The following is a 19,647-nucleotide window of genomic DNA, read 5'->3' as shown; positions in this document are numbered from 1 at the left end:
ATAAAGATTACATGTTGAACTTCTTTATTTTCTGTTTTCTTTCGCCGATATAGCGGCGACGGCTACATTAGCCGGTTTTTAAGGGTTAACAATAATCTATAATTACTCTACTATAACGATTATATGTGTTAAGAGCTTTACTTTCTTGTTTTGTTACGACGTTGTAGCGGCGACGGCGACATAACCAGGTTGTTACCTGCTACAAATTATCCAATATTATAATAATATAGCAATTAGATGGCTAACTTCTTTGTTTTTTGTTTTGTTACAGCCATGTAGCAGCGACGGCAACATATCTAGGCTCTTGATGCTACCGACAATCTATTTTTACACTTACATAACGATTAGATGTGTTAAAGGCTTTATTTTCTTGTATTGTTGCAACCTTGTAGCGGCGACCCCCCCCCCCCCCCCCCCCCCTCATAAGCAGGTTCTTCAACTGCTACACATAATCTAATATTACACTAATATCACGATCACATGTGTAACTTCTTTATTTTCTTGTTCTGTTACGGCCATGTAGCGGCGACGCTACATTACCAGGTTTTCCAACGCTACCAATCATCTATTATTACACTACTATAACAATTACATGTGTTAAAATCATTATTTTCTTGTTTTGTTATGGCCATGTAGCGGCGACGGCGACATTACCGGGTTTTACAGCGCTACCAATTATATATTATTACACTACTATAACGATTGCATGTATTAACATCTTTACATTCCTGTTTTTTACTGACCTTGTAGGAGCGACGGCGACATAAAGAGGCTTTTTAACTGCTACCAATAACCTAATGTTACCTAAATGATAGTATGTAACAAAAAAAAAACTACACGGACGTGAGAGAAGACGACATTCCAAGCGCGAACTTTCAACTAAGTTTATTGTGCCTCTGCTTCGATTTTGTACATGGGAGGCAGTGTATGCCGCGCATGCGCTTACAAGAAGATGAAGTGCCAATTCATGTAACATAGTTACGAGTCATGTGATGCCGCGTCCAAGAAGCTTAATTCTTTTTCTCTGAGAGCCAGAGACGGGAAGCTAACACACTTGTCACCAAATTTCGCGATCATCTGCGCTTCAGACATTTCAAGGATGAGCTGCGTGCTGCCACGGGAAACAATCGTGCATTGATCCTCAAGAGGTTTGCATCCATGATCGCGACAGTGGATCGCCAAGAAAGCACCAGAGCCTTTTTTTACATTGTTGCTGTGTTCGCGGAGCCGATCATTGAGGCAACGCCCAACTTGTCCGATATATTTCTTCCCACAAGAAAGCAGGAGGTTGTTCACCACCCGGTGGACACACTCGACAAACTTTTTGTGGTGGTGCTTTCTGCACTTATCGGAAGGGACGCATTTGGATCTGTCAGCCTGCAAAGCCTGCCGAGCTTGTTGGGAGCAGAAAAAACGACTCTTATACTCGCGCTTTGATTTTGAAATCACATCCTGACCGTGGTCTTCAGGCGTTTTCTATTGATGTAAAATACCTTTATTAGTCCTTGCCGCATAGAAGCGTACTGTCGTGTGTTGAGCAATGTATAGATAAGTATGGTGCTGTTTCCTTACAGAATGAGGCCGGCATGTTGTGCAGTCAATTTTTAGAACTTTTACAGATTTATCTTAATTCCACCTTTATCACTTGGGATAACGAATGTTTTTTGCGGAAGAGCAGAGTTTGTATTGTCTCTTGCATTGCTCCCATTCTTAGTGACTTCTTTTCATCCTGTTTAGACCGTGACATTTCATCACAAGTGCAAGGCACTGCTGTTTTTAAAATATTTAGATACGCTGATGACTTCTTAATTTTCATTGACTGCTCTTCTGATGCCTTCAGTCTTGAAGCTAACAAAGCGTTAGAAACGTTTCAGAAGTGCTTAGTCTCCCTTCAAACTACTCATAAGATGGCGGTAGATAGGTCTCTTCGTTTCCTTGATCTTCGCCACAGCTTTCAGTACAGCCACACGTGTTGGTCGTATGAGCCGCGAGCCAACAAGCCACTTCTGCCGTATACGTCTGCACATTCTAAGCTTGTCAAGCGGGCCAGTATCGGCGTGTGCTTCAAGAATGCCCTTAGCAAGTCTTGCTCTCATGTAGTCGACGTAAGTTCTGAAAAGCAAACTCTACGTTTGTCCTTGGCTGAATATCTTAGGGTGTTGCTAGTGTCTGTCGCGGAACGCATTTTAAGAGAAGCGCGATCCAGCACGCAGAAGTCAGTTGCCGATGCCCCTCCCGGCATACGCCCGAATGTCAGTGTCATACCTTACATGCAAGGGATATCCGATAACTTGACAAAGATTCGTTCTTTCGGCTCCCAACAAGCTCGGCAGCTTTTGCTGGCTGACGGATCCAAATGCCGTCCCTTCCGATAAGTGCAGAAAGCACCACCGCAAAAAAGTTTGTCGACTGTGTCCACCGGGTGGTGTACAACCTCCCGCTTTCATGTGGGAAGAAATATATCGGACAAACTGGGCGTTGCCTCAATGATCGGCTCCACGAACACAGCGACAATGTATAAAACGGATGTGGTGGTTTCTTGGCGATCCACTGTCGCGATCATGGATGCAAACCTCTTGAGGATCAATGCACGAGTGTTTTCCGTGGCAGCACGCAGCTCATCCGTGAAATATCTGAAGCGCAGATGATCGCAAAATCGCATGATAAGTATGTTAGCTTCCCGTCTCTGGCTCTCACAGAGAAAGAATTAGGTTTCTTGGACGCGGCATCACATGACTCGTAAGTATGTTACATGATTTCGCACTTCATTTTCTTGTAAGCGCATGCGCGGCATACACTGCCTCCCATGTATAAAATCGAAGCAGAGGCACAATAATCTTAGTTGAAAGTTTGCGCTAGGTGTGTCGACATCTCTCACGTCCATGTCGTTTTTTTTTTTTCGTCGCGCAATATCGTTTAAGTAATGGATTACCTACTTGCCCGGAATGCTGCTCTCATTAAAATCTAATATTACACTAATATACCGATTAGTTTGTTAACATCTTTATTATCTAATTTTGATACGACCTTGTAGTAGCGACAGCGACATAACGAGGCTTTTTAACGCTGCCAAAAATTATTTTATACTTGTATAACGATTAGACTCGTTAAGAGCTTTATTTTCGTGATCTTTTACGACCTTGTAGCGGCGACGGCGACATAACGAGGTTTTTGACTGCTACAAATAATCTAATACAACACTAATATAACAATTAAATGTGTAACTTTCTTGTTTTCTTGTTTTGTTACGACCTTGTAGCGGCCACACCGACAGGGCCAGGTTTTTTATCGCTACTGATTATTTATTATTACACTACAATAACGATTAGATGTGTTAACATCTTTGCTTTCTTGTTTTGTTACGACCTTGTAGCGGCGTCGGCGACATAAACAGGTTTTTAACTGCTACAAATAACCTAATATTACACTAATATAACGATAAGATGTATTTCTTCTTTACTTTCTCGATTTGGTACGGCCAAGCAGTGGTGACGGCGGCATGAACAGGTTTTCAAACGCAAGCAATCATCTATTATTACACTTCTATAACGATTACATGTGTTAACATCGTTACTTTCTTGTATTGTTGCGGCCATATGGCGGAGACGGCGACATTACCAGGTGTTTCAACGCTACCAATCATCTATTATTACACTACTATAACGACTAGATCTATTAACATCTTTATTTTCTTGTTTTGTTACGAGCTTGTAGCAGCGATGGCGACATAACCGGGCTTTTCAACGCTACCAATAATCTACTTTTACACTACTATGACGAGTAGATGTGTTAAGATGTCTATTTTCTTGCTTTGTTACGGCCATGTAGCAGCGACGGTGACTACCAGGTGTTTCAACGCTACTAATCATGTATTATTACACTACTATAACGATTATATGTGTTAAGAGCTTTACTTTCTTGTTTTGTTACGACCTTGTTGCGGCGACGCCGACATAACCAGCTTTTTTAACTGCGACAGATATTCTATTACACTAATATAACGATCAGATGTATTTCTTCTTTATTTTCTTGTTGTGTTGCGGCCATGTAGCGGTGACGGCGACATTACCAGGTTCTTCAACGCTACCAATATTCTAATATTACAATAATATAACGATTAGATGTGTACAAAACATTACTTTCTTGTTTTGTTACGGCCATGTAGCAGCGACGGTCACTTTACCAGGTGTTTCAACACTGCTAATCATCTATTATTACACTACTATAACGATTGTATGTGTTAACATCTTTATTTTCTTCTTTTGTTACGGCCATGTAGCGGTGACGGCGACATTACCAGGTGTTTCAACGCTACCAATCTTCTATTAAAATACTATAACGATTCGATGTGTTAACATCTTTATTATGTAGTTTTGTTACGACCTTGTAGCAGCGACGGGACATAGCTAGGCTTTTTGACGTTACCAATAATCTATATTAGTTTTATTTTATTTATTTTATTTCGTACATACTGCTAGCCTTAACAAAGGCTTTGGCAGGAAAGGGTACATTCATAAAAGGGAAAATACATCATTCACACAGAGTTCAACGATAATCGTGTACAAGATGCCTTGGCTTTGGTTTAAAAACAAGGTTATTCATACACACGTGCAGTGATATAAACAATGCACATTCTTGGTGTCAATAGAACCTAATGTAAATAGGGCATTTCATCGCGTAGCAACAAAGATATGTTTAGACAGCTTAGACAAAAAATAATCGAGGGTTTTACAACTAACAACCTCTTGTGGTAACAGTTTCCATACTCTGATAGCTTGTCGGAAGTATGAATACCTGTAGGTGTCATTGTGAAACCTATAACCAGATAATTGTTTATTGTGTTTCGTTCTTGAAATTCTAGTCTTATAGCGTACTAAAAACTTGTTCTTGTCTATTTTTAGGGCATTGCTCTGGAGAATAAACAGGAATTTTAGTCTCAGATATCTAGCACGATCGCTAATTGTTGGGAGTCCTGCTAAGCGTTGAAGTTCAGTTGGGGAATCATGACGATGGTATTTATTATAAATGAATCTGGCTGCTTTTCTTTGTACGTTCTCTAATTTCGTTATGGCACGTTTAGAGTATGGGAACCAGCATATGGCGCGGTATTCTATAACGGAGCGAATGAGTGACGTGTACGCGAGTGGTTTGCTGTTGGGTGAAGCGCATTTGAGGGACCGTGTAAGGGAAAAAAGCGCTGAGAGTGATTTTGTTGCCACATAAGACACGTGTTTGTTCCATTTTAGATCGGAAGAAATAATGATACCTAAATGCTTGTATTCTTCGACCCTTTGTCGTTCTCCTTGCTGAATTTGGTATAGAAAGGTTAGTGGTGCTTTCTTTCTCGTGGCTGTCATGCAGACAGTTTTTTCAGCATTTAGCGTCACCGGCCAGTCCTGAAACCATATCGCTATCTTTTTAAGTGCGTCATTGAAAACAACCTGATCATCCTTGGTCTGTATTGCTTTATAAATAATGCAGTCATCTACGAACATGAGTACTGTTTCGTCAATGCCATTTGCTATGTCGTTGATAAAAATAACGGAGAGAATGGAAGCTAAAACTGTGCCCTGAGGCACACCGGATAAAACTTCAACGTAGTCGGAGGATTGCCCTTCAAAATGAACGAATTGTTGACGTCGTGATAAATATGCTTTTAACCATTTTGTAAGAATACCGTGTCCCAGAATTCCTTGCAGTTTATGGATTAGTTTTGGATGCGATACGCGACCAAAAGGTTTTGATAGGTCTAGAAAAATTATGTCTACCTGTCTTCGCGTATCGCTTGTTAATGCTAGGTCATAAATAGTCTCTATTATTCAGTTATAGCCAACCACCTCTAAATCCATGTTGGTTAGGGTTAATTAGAGAATGACTTTCAACAAAAGTTACGATGTGTTTTAATAATAAATGCTCAAAAATTTTCCCCGCTGAACAAGTATGTGAAATAGGACGGAAGTTTGAAGGATTTGTAGCATCACCTGATTTATGTATCGGAATAATTTTTGCAATTTTCTATTCTAGAGGAACCTCAGAAGTTTGCAACCATTTTGTAAAAAATTAGCCATAAGTATTTGGAAACCCATTCATTCATTCTTTATTTACAACATATTTTACAAAATACGAAATCATTACTGATATTTTCTTTTGTTTCAGCGTACCTTCTGAGAAAAGTATTTGGAATGTTATCTAGTCCGCTGGATGTTTTTATATCAAGATTAACTAATAAAGAGAGAATTCCCGCTACTGTTATATTTAGCTCACATGGTACCTCACCTATGTCACTTGTCTGTGCGACCTTGTCTGGGAAAGTGTTAGTGTCCACTGTGAAAACTGACTAGAAAAATTCATTAAATTGGGTCGCCTTGGTTAAAGCTTCTCTGACAATAAGTTGCGCTTCCTCGGAACCCAAGATTTGAGATAGTGCCAAAATTTATGAGGGCATTTTTTAATGAAGTCATTTAAGGTTTCATCTAAGCACTTTTGTTTAGCCGTTTTCGCTGCTATCTTCAACGCGTGAGAAAGTTCGCTAATTTTTCTTGTACACTTGAAGAAAAATGTTCTTTTGTTTCTAAGTTTTCTGAGCCTTGAAATTCTACGTTTTAGATGTATAATCTCTCTTGATATCCATGGGTTTGCTTTGCGTACGGTCTTTATTTTCATAGGAATGAATTTTCTGAGACAGTGCTCAACATTGGCCCTGAAAAGCACCCATAGGTTATCAGTTGACATGCTTCCATCGTGGAAACACCGATGGAATTCTGGGTAAGATTCTTCTAGGAAGTCAAGAACACTAACGTCATCGGCATTTGTCCAGTCGTATATTTGAGTCTTTTTCTTTCACGCTTGAGGACGGTTGTGTAATGTTAACGAACATATGGTTGCTTTGTGACCTGCAATTCCATTGACTGTTTCCAAAGAGATTGTGTTATCGGGAGTATTGTCGCTTAAGAACGTGAGGTCTAATATATTGCTGATTTTCGTGGTTACACGTGTTGGTGCATGTATAATCTGCTTGAGACTAAAGTTAAAGGCGATTTCCAGCAGTGCTTCTGCTCAGGACGGATAGGCAGTCCCACTGTCAAGCGTTGCCCAGTCTATTGAGCGTACGTTATAGTCACCCGTGAGTATATTTTATGAGTATCCTGAAGATAACATTGCGTGTAATCAGCCAGTGCGTGAAGCATACTGCAATGGACGTTTGGGGGCCGGTACATAGTTCCGACGAAGAATACAAATTTACCGACAGTAATCTTAAACCACAGCGCTTCCATACCATGTACGTCAGGCATGGGCATCGTTGGAATGTCGTCTCTCACCAAAATTGCAACGCCACCCCCGGGTGCATCTATCTTTGCGCAGGACAATATACCCGTGTGGAAAGATACCGCTGCTCGGAATTCGTGACGACAGCCGTGTTTCACTGATTGTGACTATTTGCGGAGAGTGCGCCAGAAGAAATGCTTCTAATTCTTCTGTTTTGTTTACAACGCTTCTGGAATTATTGTTCACTATAGTTAGCTTTTCTTTTTAGTCGGGCTGTTCCCATTATTTGCAATGTTTTGCTTTCTTCTGGGTAATATTACTTTGTCGCCACTTTTTTCGTCCCAAACAAACACGTCATCATTAACCTTAATTTTATCAAAGATCAATTTGACTTATTCCTTGTTTTCTCGATTGGTCTTGCAGCTATACCATAGTTGTAAATTTCCTAATATTACGCACCTTAACGAGAAATCTTTGCTGACTGATATGGTGGTACCTTCAAATTTGGTGCAGTTCTTAAATATTTTAGTTCTATCTCTGGAATCAAGCAGCTTAAAATTACATGAAGTGTCTTGTTTTCTTTTTTGGCCCCAAGGCGGTGAATCCTCTCTACTCCAGAAATAGTGATGCCAAGTTTATTTTGAATGAGATTCACACATATTTCATTTTCAAGGCGCTCGACAGTCTCCTCTTGTTCCTCCTTAATTCCGTAAACGATTATGTTTGATCGCCTACTTCTGTTTTCGAGGTCGTCAACCTGCCGTGCTAGGTTAGTCACGGTTCGTTCAAACCGGATAATTTTGCCTTCTACCTCGCCTACCTTACCCTCGATGTGCGACAGCCCATCCAGTTTGGCGTGAATGGTTGTATAGGATTCAGAAGCCGCCTTGTTCTCGCTTTTAATTTCGTTAATATCTGCAGCCATTTTGCGTATTCCGTTCATGACATCTTGAATACAAGGACCAGGATTGCTTTCTATGTATCCAGACAAAAGTAATAAATATTTTAAGGAAACAGCATACTCGGCAACAAGTGAACACATTTGACATGGGCACGACAGCACCACAAGAAGCACATTGTTACTACGAAAACATTTCCCGTAATCCTTCCTCACCTGGATGAGAAAGATGAATTGGTTCGTGAGCGCCATGCTCACTATCATTTCTGAAATAGTGTCGTAGGTTCAACGTGCAGAAAAAACGACTTCTAGAAGGTCCCTTCCGCCAACTTTGATTAACCATTACGCTACCTATCATTCTGTCTCTGGGGGCGTCGGTACTAGGACACTAATAGGAACGTATGTGATGCCATATATAATTTTGTAATGGAAACAAGGAGACTTCCATGCTAATTTTGCTGTTTTATTTTCCACAACAAGAAACCAAAAGTATGAACTTGTAAATTCAAGAAACTATAGCACGAAAATTATTATTAACGATTAGAATTCATTTAATATGTCATTTTCAACAAAAAAATCCTATTTAGGTATTTATTCTTTTTCGACCCACTGCCGCCCGATTTATGGCCAATCCCCCGTGGTGGGTTGTGCTATATCTACAGGCACCAAACCAAACCAAACTGTGGTGCGGCCGTGCCCAATGCCGACGATCGACAAGTTGCTCCATTTCTACGCAGTCGGTATCACTGCCATCTCAGTGGTAGAAGTGAAGCGGTCGGGTGCGCTCTCCCGCCAGTCCATCCCGTCGAGGGCCGCGCCGGATTGGGTGCGCATCCGCTGTGTTCCGTAGTAGTCAGCGAAAGGACGATCGAGCAGCGAAGCGTGGCCGCGGTCCTGTTAGCAGACGTTGTGGGGCAACGAAAAACCCAAGGACGAGAAAGATGAAGTGCTTCGTGAGCGCCTTGCTCACTGCGGTGCGGCCGTGCGCAGTCAATTACATGACGATTAGATGTGGTAAGAGCTGTATTTTCTTGTTTTGTTACGACCTTGTAGCGGCGAATGTGACATAACCATGCTTTTAACTGCTACCAACAATCTAATATTAAACTGATATAACAATTACATGTGTAACTTCTTTATTTTTCAGTTTTGTTGCGGCCATATAGCGGCGACGGCGAGATTACCAGGTTTTTTAACGCTACCGATCATCTATTATTACACTGTGATGTTATTGGGGCCGGATCACTCCAGTAAGAGGCAGACGCAGCCAGCAGAAGCACAAACACACATCAGACATGTATTGACGTACATAACACAGATAACGGCACACACACGTGACAGTTCCCAAAATACCCCATAGATATGACATGCAGCTATAGCTATGTATCGGTGACTTATAATTGGCCTACAGTTCAGGCGGAAGCGCGTGTCGCCGTGTCGGAGACCTCGTGGAACAGATGTCGGCCAGCGGGGTCGGACAGCAGTGTCGGCCGGGCGGGTTGGACAGCCACGTCGGACGGCCGGGTTGGACAGCCGGGTCGGACCACCTCGCGGGGCTCAGGTGGCGGGCCGCAATCACCGGGTTGCGTCTACGGCTGGCGGGGTAGCCCTGTGGCCGCTCACCCGAACGCTCGACCGCCGCGGTTCAGGACCGCCAGCCCTCCTGGACCAGTGCCCAGCGGAAGAACGGGGCGAGGTAACCTTCCAGCGGGCGACAGCGTTGACTGGGGTGTGGCGTATTGGCGCGGGCGGCGATAGCTCCTATGGGCCAGACGCCCAGCGAGAAAGCTGTTTTCCGTCGACCGCCGAACCTCGCGCACTGCTCATGCCACGGGCCACGGGCCACACTCTCGCGCCACGCTTTTTGAGGCGCCACTGCCGGCGCTCCCAAATTGGTGTCGATGATGATGGTGGTCCTCTTCGCCACCGCACGGCGCGCTGTCTTCATATGTTTAGGCTTCGCACTCCCGCGCACCATATATTATGACAATGCCCCCCTTTTCGAGAAAGTTGTTCGCAACTATTCTAACACAAGGACGCGGGATGAGAAACAGAAAGAAAGGAAAATTGTCATGTACGTTTGTCCGATTGTTCATATGAGCACACGACACCTTTTGTTCACAGGACATTGCACGCAGTTAAAGAACGAACGCAGAAATCTGTTCTCTTTCAACTAAATACTAAGCACTTGAGATGTCGCAATGTCTAATCACATTTTGTTATATAAACAGGTTATCACGCGCGACTCGACTCAAAAGTCAGCTCCGATATTGTCACAATCTTTTATGTAGTTAACAGTAAAAGAATACTCCTACAAAAGGAGACTCCAACGCAGCACTCTGTGGACGTGCCTGGCGCGCTCCTCTGTGGGCTTGTTTCCGCTGGCCTGGTCCCCGGCGCTTTCTCGACTTCGGAGGGTCTTGTGTCGGCGCTTCTAAGACTTCAGGACCGAACGAACTTGTATTCTTGCACGCACACACAAGCACACACTGACGAGGAAGTGGGGCGGCCTGTACTTTCCCTTTAGCTGTTTTCTTTTGGCACTTGTCGCACGACTTCACGAAGCGTTTTACGTCTCGGTGCACACCTGGCCAATAAAATTCTTGTAGCACACGATCGGTTGTTCTCCTGATACCTTTATGTCCTGCCATGACGTTTTCATGAGCCACTTCTAATAGGCCATGTCTAAATGCTTTTGGTATGACCACCTGCTTAAAGGTTCTGTCAGTGGCCCGGTGGTAAAGGCGATACAACAATCCCTTTTCTTCGACGAATTCGTACCTGTGACGCTTCGCCGAGTTAAACGACTTGCTTACTTTAGCAAAACTATGTTTCAGCGTCGGGTCTTTACGCTGTTCTTCAATAAGTTGTCCTTTAGTTACGTCACGAAAGACAAGTGTCGGAACACACAAGGGACGAATCTTGCCTTGTTCTTGTTCTTCAGTTTTGGCTTCCGCCACGCTCGATACATGCTGAGGCTTCCTAGGCGCCTTAGTCAGCTTCATTTCTTTTGACGACGACTCAGCGTGGGGAGCAGCGGGGTGCTTCCAGTCAGAGTCCGGATCGTATGGTCCTCTGACGCCTGGAAGATTTCCCAGAATTACGTCGTAGAGGGGCTCGTCCATACATGCTACTGTTAATTTGCCTGTAAAGTACGGCGTGTTCATTTGTACGACAGCTTCAGGTAGGTACCTTGTTGATCCGTCCAGAAGAACAACGTTTCTCGTTCTTCCCGTCATATTCATCTCTGGAACGAGTTCTCGTCGGACGATTGCCGTATTACAACCGGTGTCTCGTAATACACGAACACTTCTTCCCATCAGCCGGCCTTCAACCACTGGCATCCCGTCGATGGGGAAAGTTACAGCATTCCCATGTTTCTCGTCGTCGCTGTCACTTGATCGGCGGGTCTTCTTTCCTGAATGTTTTGACGCTTTCACTGGAGGAGGCCTAAGTGGTTGAGATTCCGCGAGTGCACACGAAGAACTTGGTTTGTTGTCCCCGTACCGAGTTCGGCAATTTTCATCTGTATGACCCGTTCTGTCGCACAACTCACACTTCATCATACGCTTAGGTGGGTTACGGCAGTCAGGAGCCAAATGTCCAAACCGGTGACAGAGGGTGCACATAAGTTGCGGTTTCCTGGGAGCTTCAATGTTTTCACCTTGAACTGATAAAGGCCGTCAGGGGTAATAAATGCGGTCTTCTGTCTGTCCATGTCGTCGACGGATATCTGCCAGTAGCCGGACCGTAAGTCGATAGAAGAAAAATAGGTGGCACCGTACAAGCAATTTAGAGCGTCATCAATACGTGGCAAAGGGTACACGTCCTTTTTTGTGATTTTGTTCAGGTGGCCATAATGTACACAAAAACGCCATGTTCCATCCTTCTTTTTGACAAGTACAACGGGAGAAGCGCAGGGACTACAGGAAGGCTCGATAATGTGCTTCGCAAGCATCCTTTTGACTTCCTGTTGGATAACAGCTCGTTCGAACGCAAAAACACGATATGGACGTCGGTGAACAGGGTTTGCATCGGCAGTGTTTATGCGATGGGTCACGACAGACGTTTGACCTAAGGGTCAATTGCCAAAGTAAAAAATGTCGCGATAGCCGTCAAGAACACGGCAAAGGGCTTCAGCTTGAACAGGTGTAAGGTCAGAGGAAACAACCATCTTGTCAATGTCGACGTCAGTACCGTGCGATGACATCACGGTATGGGCTGAGCTGTGACGATCTTCCACTGTGAACTGCTCGATCTCTTCATCCTGCAAAGCGCTTATTATAGCCAATGAAATCCCCTGAGGCAGAACTTGTGCGGTTAGCGCGAAATTGACAAGGGGAAGGCAGCTGCGTATGCCAGTAATTGTCAGCACAGTGTGCGGCACGGTAACACCACGTGTAAGTATAACTGCCGGAATAGGTGCGACCACGTAATTACCATCAGGTACAGCTGCTGAGGACAAGTCGACGTGTGTCACAGATTGAGGTGGTAGGCGAACAAAATCTATGCAGCTCAAACGGCTTGGAGGCGGGTCCACAGAGTCGGCAAGAAGAGGCAAGTCAAGGCGAAGTGAGCCGGCCGAACAGTCATTGAGGACCGAATGATTGGCAAGGAAATCCAGACCGAGAATGAGTTTGTGAGGGCAATGCTCGATGACGGTGAAGAGAACGACGGTTTGTCTCTCAGAAATGGTGAGTCGGGCAGAGCACATGCCAGCAATAGCGACAGTCCCTCCGTCAGCGACTTGTACAAATCATTTTGAAGCGGCCGTCAGAACTTTCTTGAGCCGACGGCGAAGAGCAACACTCATAATCGACACATGCGCCCCAGTGTCAATCAACGCGCACACAGGAACATTGTCGACGAGAACGGCCAAAAGATTCTTATTCGTGGGTAAGGTGAAGCGATGATTTCATGCCAATGTCCTCTTTGCAGCTTCACCTCCAGAAGCTGCACTATCTAGTTTTCCGGTCGGTGGTGCGGCGAGTAGGTCGGAGAAGGAGCAGGGCGGGACGGGGGCGAACGAGATTGACGACGGGAGGGAGAAGGCGAGTGGGAGTTAGCGGGGTCGTGTGAAAGGTGTCGCAGGGTGAGATGATGGAGCAGGCATAGAAGGGGCGAAGGAAAAGGCCGCGCTAGAGGGGCGAGGGTGGTAATCAGGAGAATAGCGCATCGGAGAAGTCCAGCGGCTGCGACAGTGGCGAGCGACATGTCCAATGCGTCGGCAATTAAAGGAGATCGGCTTATCGTCTACTGTTCGCCATTCGGAGGGGGCGCGCTGTTCGTAAGAGGAGTAAGAAGAGCGGGGTGGGGACGTGCATGGAGAAAGAGGTACCGAGCGTATGGAACGAATGGATTGCAGGCCGACGTTGGACAACTCTTGACGGACGATGGCTTGGATCAAGGAGATTGTCACCGGAGAATGATCAGGTGACGGGAATGAACGGGCCGCCGGTTGTGCCACCTCAACCTCACGACGAATGATGCGGGTCAAGTTGCCACATCGCGACGGCTGCTGGTGGAAGAGGTCGTCATAGGATGACGTAGCAGCTGTGTTGGCAAGTCACGTGATGGGGTGGGGTACCCGGCGGCTTTTAGCATGCTCAAGACGGCGGCACTCCTTGAGGATCGCATCGATCCTGGTGACGTTCGTAAACACCAGTAAATTGAAGGCGTCGTCATCAATGCCTTTGAGGACGTGATAAACCTTACACAAAGCGCCAAGGCGTCCAGAATGTACGACACGTAGGACTCGGTCGACGTCTGTACACGTGTGGTAAGGGCTTTCTTGGCATTGATTTGGCGACCGAACGGATTGCCAAAAAGGTCGCAGAGCATCTCTTTGAAGAGATCCCAGCTCGAGATCTCCTCTTCGTGAGTCTGGAACCATGCAAGTGGAGCTCCGCTGAGGTAGAAAAGAACGTTCGCAAGCATAATAGTCGGATCCCACCTGTGACTGGTGCTGACACGTTCGTATAAGCGGAGCCAGTCGTCAACATCAGGACTGCCGACTCCGTTGAAAACGCCAGGATACCAGGTAGAAACGGCGATGTAGGTTGGGGCTGCAGGCGGAGACGATCGCGTAGATGAAGTGCCGCCAGCAGGAGCCGAAGTTGCACTGTCGCCGTTGCGACCGCTGCGAAGCTCCATGACGGGTACGGGGAACGTCCACCTCCACCAAATTATAGTTACGTGTAGCTGGAGCCCAATACTATATACAATTTATTTACAAGGAAGCTAACGGAAGGCCAAAATGCCGACGCTATATCAAGCGGGCCCACGTCGTCTTCTTCCTCCTCAGTGCAGCCTCACTGTGGCGGCTGTTCCGTAGCAATATTCAATCAGGAAAACGTGCCCCTTAGAATAGTGACCGACAACATAGGGACGCAAAGTTGAAGGCAAGTCCTTTTGTCGAAGCGACTCTGGGCTGTCTTCCCAGGGGCAGCTGTTAAACACTCAATTTTCCTGCATTTGCCAGAAGTGCAATACTAAAATGTTTGTGAATGTGCAATTGGTATTGGCACACCAACAGAAAAAGAGAACAGTACTGGGAAATGCAGAATCGACTATAACTTTGTGCGAAATTTGCATTTTGACTCCACATCTTTATTTTGTGTTTTGTACTGAGTGTTTCAGCAGTGACTGCCGCTAAAAATTGAACATAACTGCTTCTTGACAATGCGACAATTTTCGCTAACAGAAATTTATAGCAGTGGCAGGCATTATAATTACGGTACTCAATAACGTATAGTTTGTAAGAACTCAGACTAGCACCAGTTTTCAGATACACAATCCAAAAAAGCAACATATTCACGCAATGCACAGTGGGCAGCCAAGTTATAAATATCTGTTCTTGCTTTCTACCCTGCTCTGGTATTTTCTAAACCTAGCATTGGTGCAATGGCCTGCCTGCACCTGCAGAAAAGTATCAGAGTGGCTAAAGTTAAAGGTCAACAACCTAATGACGATACAAACAAAACTATAAGTTTGCAATTGTCCCCCATAACCAGAGTTTCGCTTAGAATTTGAAAAAAAGAATTGACATCCTGGTATGGTTTGAGAGTTGCTTTGCGCACCAAGTCAACTGCGTAGCACCTGTGCTAGAGTACACAACAAAGCAGAAAATCACGCTAGATTTGAATGGCAGTGGTAAGTTGCGCACAGATGTTTTATTTGACGCACCATTAATGTGGCTTATCATCTGCTCCTGTTTTATGTTGTGGGAATGCATGCATTGGGAAGACAATATTTTGCGCCAATGTTACCTTAGTGGGACACCAGAGAAAGGCAGAAATCAAGAATAGGTATTCACACTTGGTTGCCTACAGTGTATTATCAGGATATGTTTCACTCTGCAAAAGACTACTGTGGTAGATAATTATAAAGACAAAAGAATTAATAGAGGTATGTGTCAGTCATCCGTCCATGACATCCAGTGTTTATAAAAACACTTCTTTCTGTATATGTGCCAAGCCGTAGGGAGGCTTTACGTAACTCAGTGATGCTTGCTAATTCAAAGATTGGGATAATGAAAATCACAAGAACATTGTATGAGTGATATGTAAATGTGGCACCTAATGTAACTTATTCATGTATGTGCTTAGGATAGATTACAGCCAGTGCTTAATGTGTTCGTACAGGATGACTTCTGATGAGTAAAAGCCTTCTTGACATCTTCCTCTTTGTTTCTTTTGGATCTTTGTGCACTATGTGTATTGTTACAGCTGCATGCACGCAGCTGGGTATAGTTTGTTTATGTGTTCTGCTTCCTCCATTGTCCTCATCATTCATGCGCTATCTTTGCCGTAACAAAATACACCTACCTGTGCTTCTTATTTTGTCAACGTGTTTGCATTATGGAAAGTTTTGTATTAGCAGTTATTTCTACCTGTGAAATTGTCTGTGTGAGCTATTATACTTAGTCTTGCAAAAGTATGTTTCTCAACATAAATAAATGATCAGTATAAGTGTTGCTGTGTTTATTTCTGTAGTTTTGTCAGTTATGAAGTTTTTATGCACTATTGCATGTTTTATGACAGAATGCGCAACTTTTTAATGTGGTGTTTTTCAGATAAATTTTCATCTCACGCTAACAAACAGAAATTGTGTGGGAAAAAGTGCCAACAACAGTACCATAAGGTAAGACAGCTGTTTTTACTGTTAGATTGGATTATCAATTGCCAACCAGTTGTTTTCAGCAAGCATTGTATAATGCATAGATTATGTAACCTAAGTTGGAATATTGTTTTTATTGCACTTCATTATCAGGGTCTCCATTGCACATAAGTGCAGCCTTTCTTTGTTATGTGTAGCTTACTTGCTCAGAATGTAAAGTCGTAAGTTGTCTTTTAGAACAGTGAAACAGGTTTAACTTATAAATCTTTTCACATAATACAAGAGACTTGTGCGGTGGTGAATTGAACTTCTATATGAGTTATGTAATATTTTGGGGTCTCATAATGGTTCTGAGTGGCATTGCAGTGTCATGCTAACGCAGCTGCAGGCTACATATTTGATATTTATTTAAGACTGTTTTGCTTGGTTGGCTATTGCTTCCAGTTTAATAGTAATGAGAACTGTCTTGCTTTCATAGTGATTCTGTGCTGACTGATACATTCGAATTTTCCAGAAGACAATAACAAAGATTGATGAAATATTTCCTTCATCTTGCTAACCTGCCATATGCTTTTTGGCAAGGTTACTATGGATTCTTTGTTATCCTATGTTGTCTTTTCACAGTAGTCTTCTTGAGAACTAGACGTAGTCGTGTGTACTTACAGCAAGAGTTGTTGACACAATTTGAAAAGCGACTCGACACTGCCATCAAAGTGTGAAACGCCGTACATGGATTAGTTATTTTACTCCATTCGCAAGAATCCTGCCTCAGGCACTAGGGCAACTTGACACCCACTGCTGGAGTCATCTGACTCATCTAGAATAGTTAATGGAAATGGACGCCATCCGGCTCATACATCGAGTCTCTACACGACGGGCGGGCATGCGTGAAGACAGTCTCGTGCGCCTTGTCCAGTCGTCCGGGATCAGTCACATCGCCTACGTTGCGGCCTACCTTAATTGGCATGTCACTGACAGGACCAAGATCAACACGCTGATCAGACGGGCTTACAAGACGGCGCTGGGTTTAATGGAGACCACGAGTACGGCTCGGCTCTTGCAGCTCGGCGTCCATAGCACCCTAGAAGAAATAGCCGAGGTGCAGCTCACCGCACAATTCGAGCGCCTCTCTACCACCAAGACGGGGCGCAGTATACTGACGTCCCTGGGTTACAACCCCCAAGCTCCCAGCCGGTAACCGTGCGAGATCACAGATGAGGCTCGGGCCCACATTTACGTGGACCCCATCCCGAAGAACATGCACCCAGAATACAACCAAGAACGGCGGCAGGCGCGGGCCGAGGCCCTCACCGAACAACACGCCCAAGACCCGCACGCCCGGTATGTGGGCGCCGCGGAATACAAGCGGGAAGGCTTCGCAGCAGTGGTCGTTGCGGCGGCTAACGGCACCAAGACAACGGCAGCGAGCGTGCGGTGCACGAACGCCACAGACGCTGAGGAGGTTGCCATCGCTCTGGCGATCACAGAGGCCGAGTGTCGCACCGTGCTCAGCGACTCGAGGAATGCCGTGCGCAATTTTGCCAAGGGGCGAATATGCGCGCCGGCGGCCGCCATCATCGACAAGCTCCAATTTCAAGACCGCGGCAGCACCGTCCGTATCAAGTGGTTCCCGGCGCACGCCGGCGAGTGTGCATCCTCACCGAACCACAACGAGACGGCCCATTCGGCGGCGCGAGCGCTTACCTTCCGCGCCCCGAGAGTGACCGTTCCGTGTGGTGGTTCGAAACCAAGGACAGATTGACTAGTTATGCCGAAGTAACCAAGTGTTACCGCTTAGCTCGACGGACAATGCCGCCTCCCCACCCGGCACTCAGTCGGGAGGAGGCCGTAATCCTAAGACAAATACAGACCGCGTCACTCCTCGCCCCCGCAATGCTGCACGTGCTTCACCCAGAGCTCTATCCGAGTGGGCTGTGTGGTGTTTGTGCAGCGGGTCCGGCGGACCAATGGCACATCATGTGGGACTGTGCCAGGTTCCCGACGGCAGCTACCTCCAGGACTTACCCGCCAGAACTTCAAAGTGCACTGCAGTCTACAGACAAGGAATCACACCTATGGGCCGTCCAGCAGGCCCGGGGTGCGCTCGAAAAGCACAAGCCTCGTGACCCACTACAAACGGGCCCAACGGGGCTAGTGCAGAGTAGAGTATAACCCCGGGTCGACGCTTGGCCAGCGTCACGACTCGTTAAATCGTCGTTTGCCGGCACTTTATTAAAGTTATTCCTATCCTATCCTATCCTCCTTCAGTTTCAGAGTCTTGTAACCTTTTTGAGAGGGTATAGGTGACTACTACAACAGAGTATGCATGACTATAGTGTGCGGAGTCACGCAAACACCTTTTATCGAGCACAGATAGCCTCGGGACTCTCCGCCAAAAGAGAGTTCGGGTGTCTCCCACAAAGTGTGTCGTATACGTGACGACTCCAGACTCTTCGAAAAGAGTAAGGTATAATCTTTTTGTCCTTAGTCTGTACTCTTGCGCCTGTGAACGGTCGGGAGGCAGGGAACAAAGCGTGTTTATTATCAGACAAGGGGCTGCATATATAGGGACAGATACAAATATGAGCATGCGCACTTCATACCGTAAGGGCATGTGTCAACATGACAGTGCGCGTACTTACAGCTTCCTTCTTTTCGAAGAGAAAACAAAAATGAGAACAAAGAATTTACAAATTCGCATGTAAGGGACCTAATGCTGTGGTCTCTGGCAGGGGGTAACGTTGTGGCAGTCTACGCAGACGGTTACTTCTACGAAGGGTGTCTTCAGGTTGTAGATCCGCCACCTGGTCAGGCTGGGATACCGACTCTACAGCAACTGTAGCTTCAGGGTCCGACGTAGGTTGCATTTCTTTGGAACTGACATGCTCCCTGGTGCGCCGCAGCTCTTGTCCGCTGTCTGTAAGTAGGTTGTTCGACCGAGGTGTGCCTGCAGGGCCTACAACCACAGCTGGCGACCAGGTTCTGCGTATGGTGTCGTACGCTGATACTGGAGACCCACTGCGAAGATGGGGTAGACGCTTGGCCGTCCGGTTGTAGAAGATCCGCTGCTTTTCCCTTATTTCTTGGAGGCGATTGCGAACGGCTTGTGGTGGCACAGTCTGCGGTTCGAGGTGCTGGGATAGAACCGGCAACTGCGTCCTTTGTTTGGCGACCCATCAACCTTTGAACGGGCGACTTCAGTTGGTCGTCCCTTGGCATGTTTCGCCACTCCAGCAAGGCGCTGTAAAATTCCATAGTTGCGGAAGGACACTTCGTTAGCAGTTTTTTCGCCTCTTGCACTGCACGCTCCGCCATGCCATTACCCCGTGGATAGTACGGGCTTGAAGTTACGTGGGCAGTTCCGA

The 19,647-nt window shown here is 45.6% G+C and overlaps 1 protein-coding gene and 1 pseudogene across 1 annotated transcript in view; one reads left to right on the top strand and one right to left on the bottom strand.

Moving 5' to 3' along the window:
- LOC142573382 (uncharacterized) overlaps positions 1 to 8,416 on the bottom strand; it is a 79,127-nt pseudogene extending 70,711 nt beyond the window's left edge.
- The window catches only part of LOC142571267 (uncharacterized), a 213,498-nt gene that overhangs the window by 84,796 nt on the left and 109,055 nt on the right, over positions 1 to 19,647 (top strand). The gene's annotated exons all lie outside the window — the stretch shown is intronic.

This window comes from Dermacentor variabilis, chromosome 2, assembly GCF_050947875.1.
Source record: "Dermacentor variabilis isolate Ectoservices chromosome 2, ASM5094787v1, whole genome shotgun sequence".
NCBI lineage: Eukaryota > Metazoa > Arthropoda > Arachnida > Ixodida > Ixodidae > Dermacentor > Dermacentor variabilis.
The sequence above is the reverse complement of the archived record's forward strand: the minus strand, read 5'-3'. Positions and strand labels throughout refer to the sequence as shown.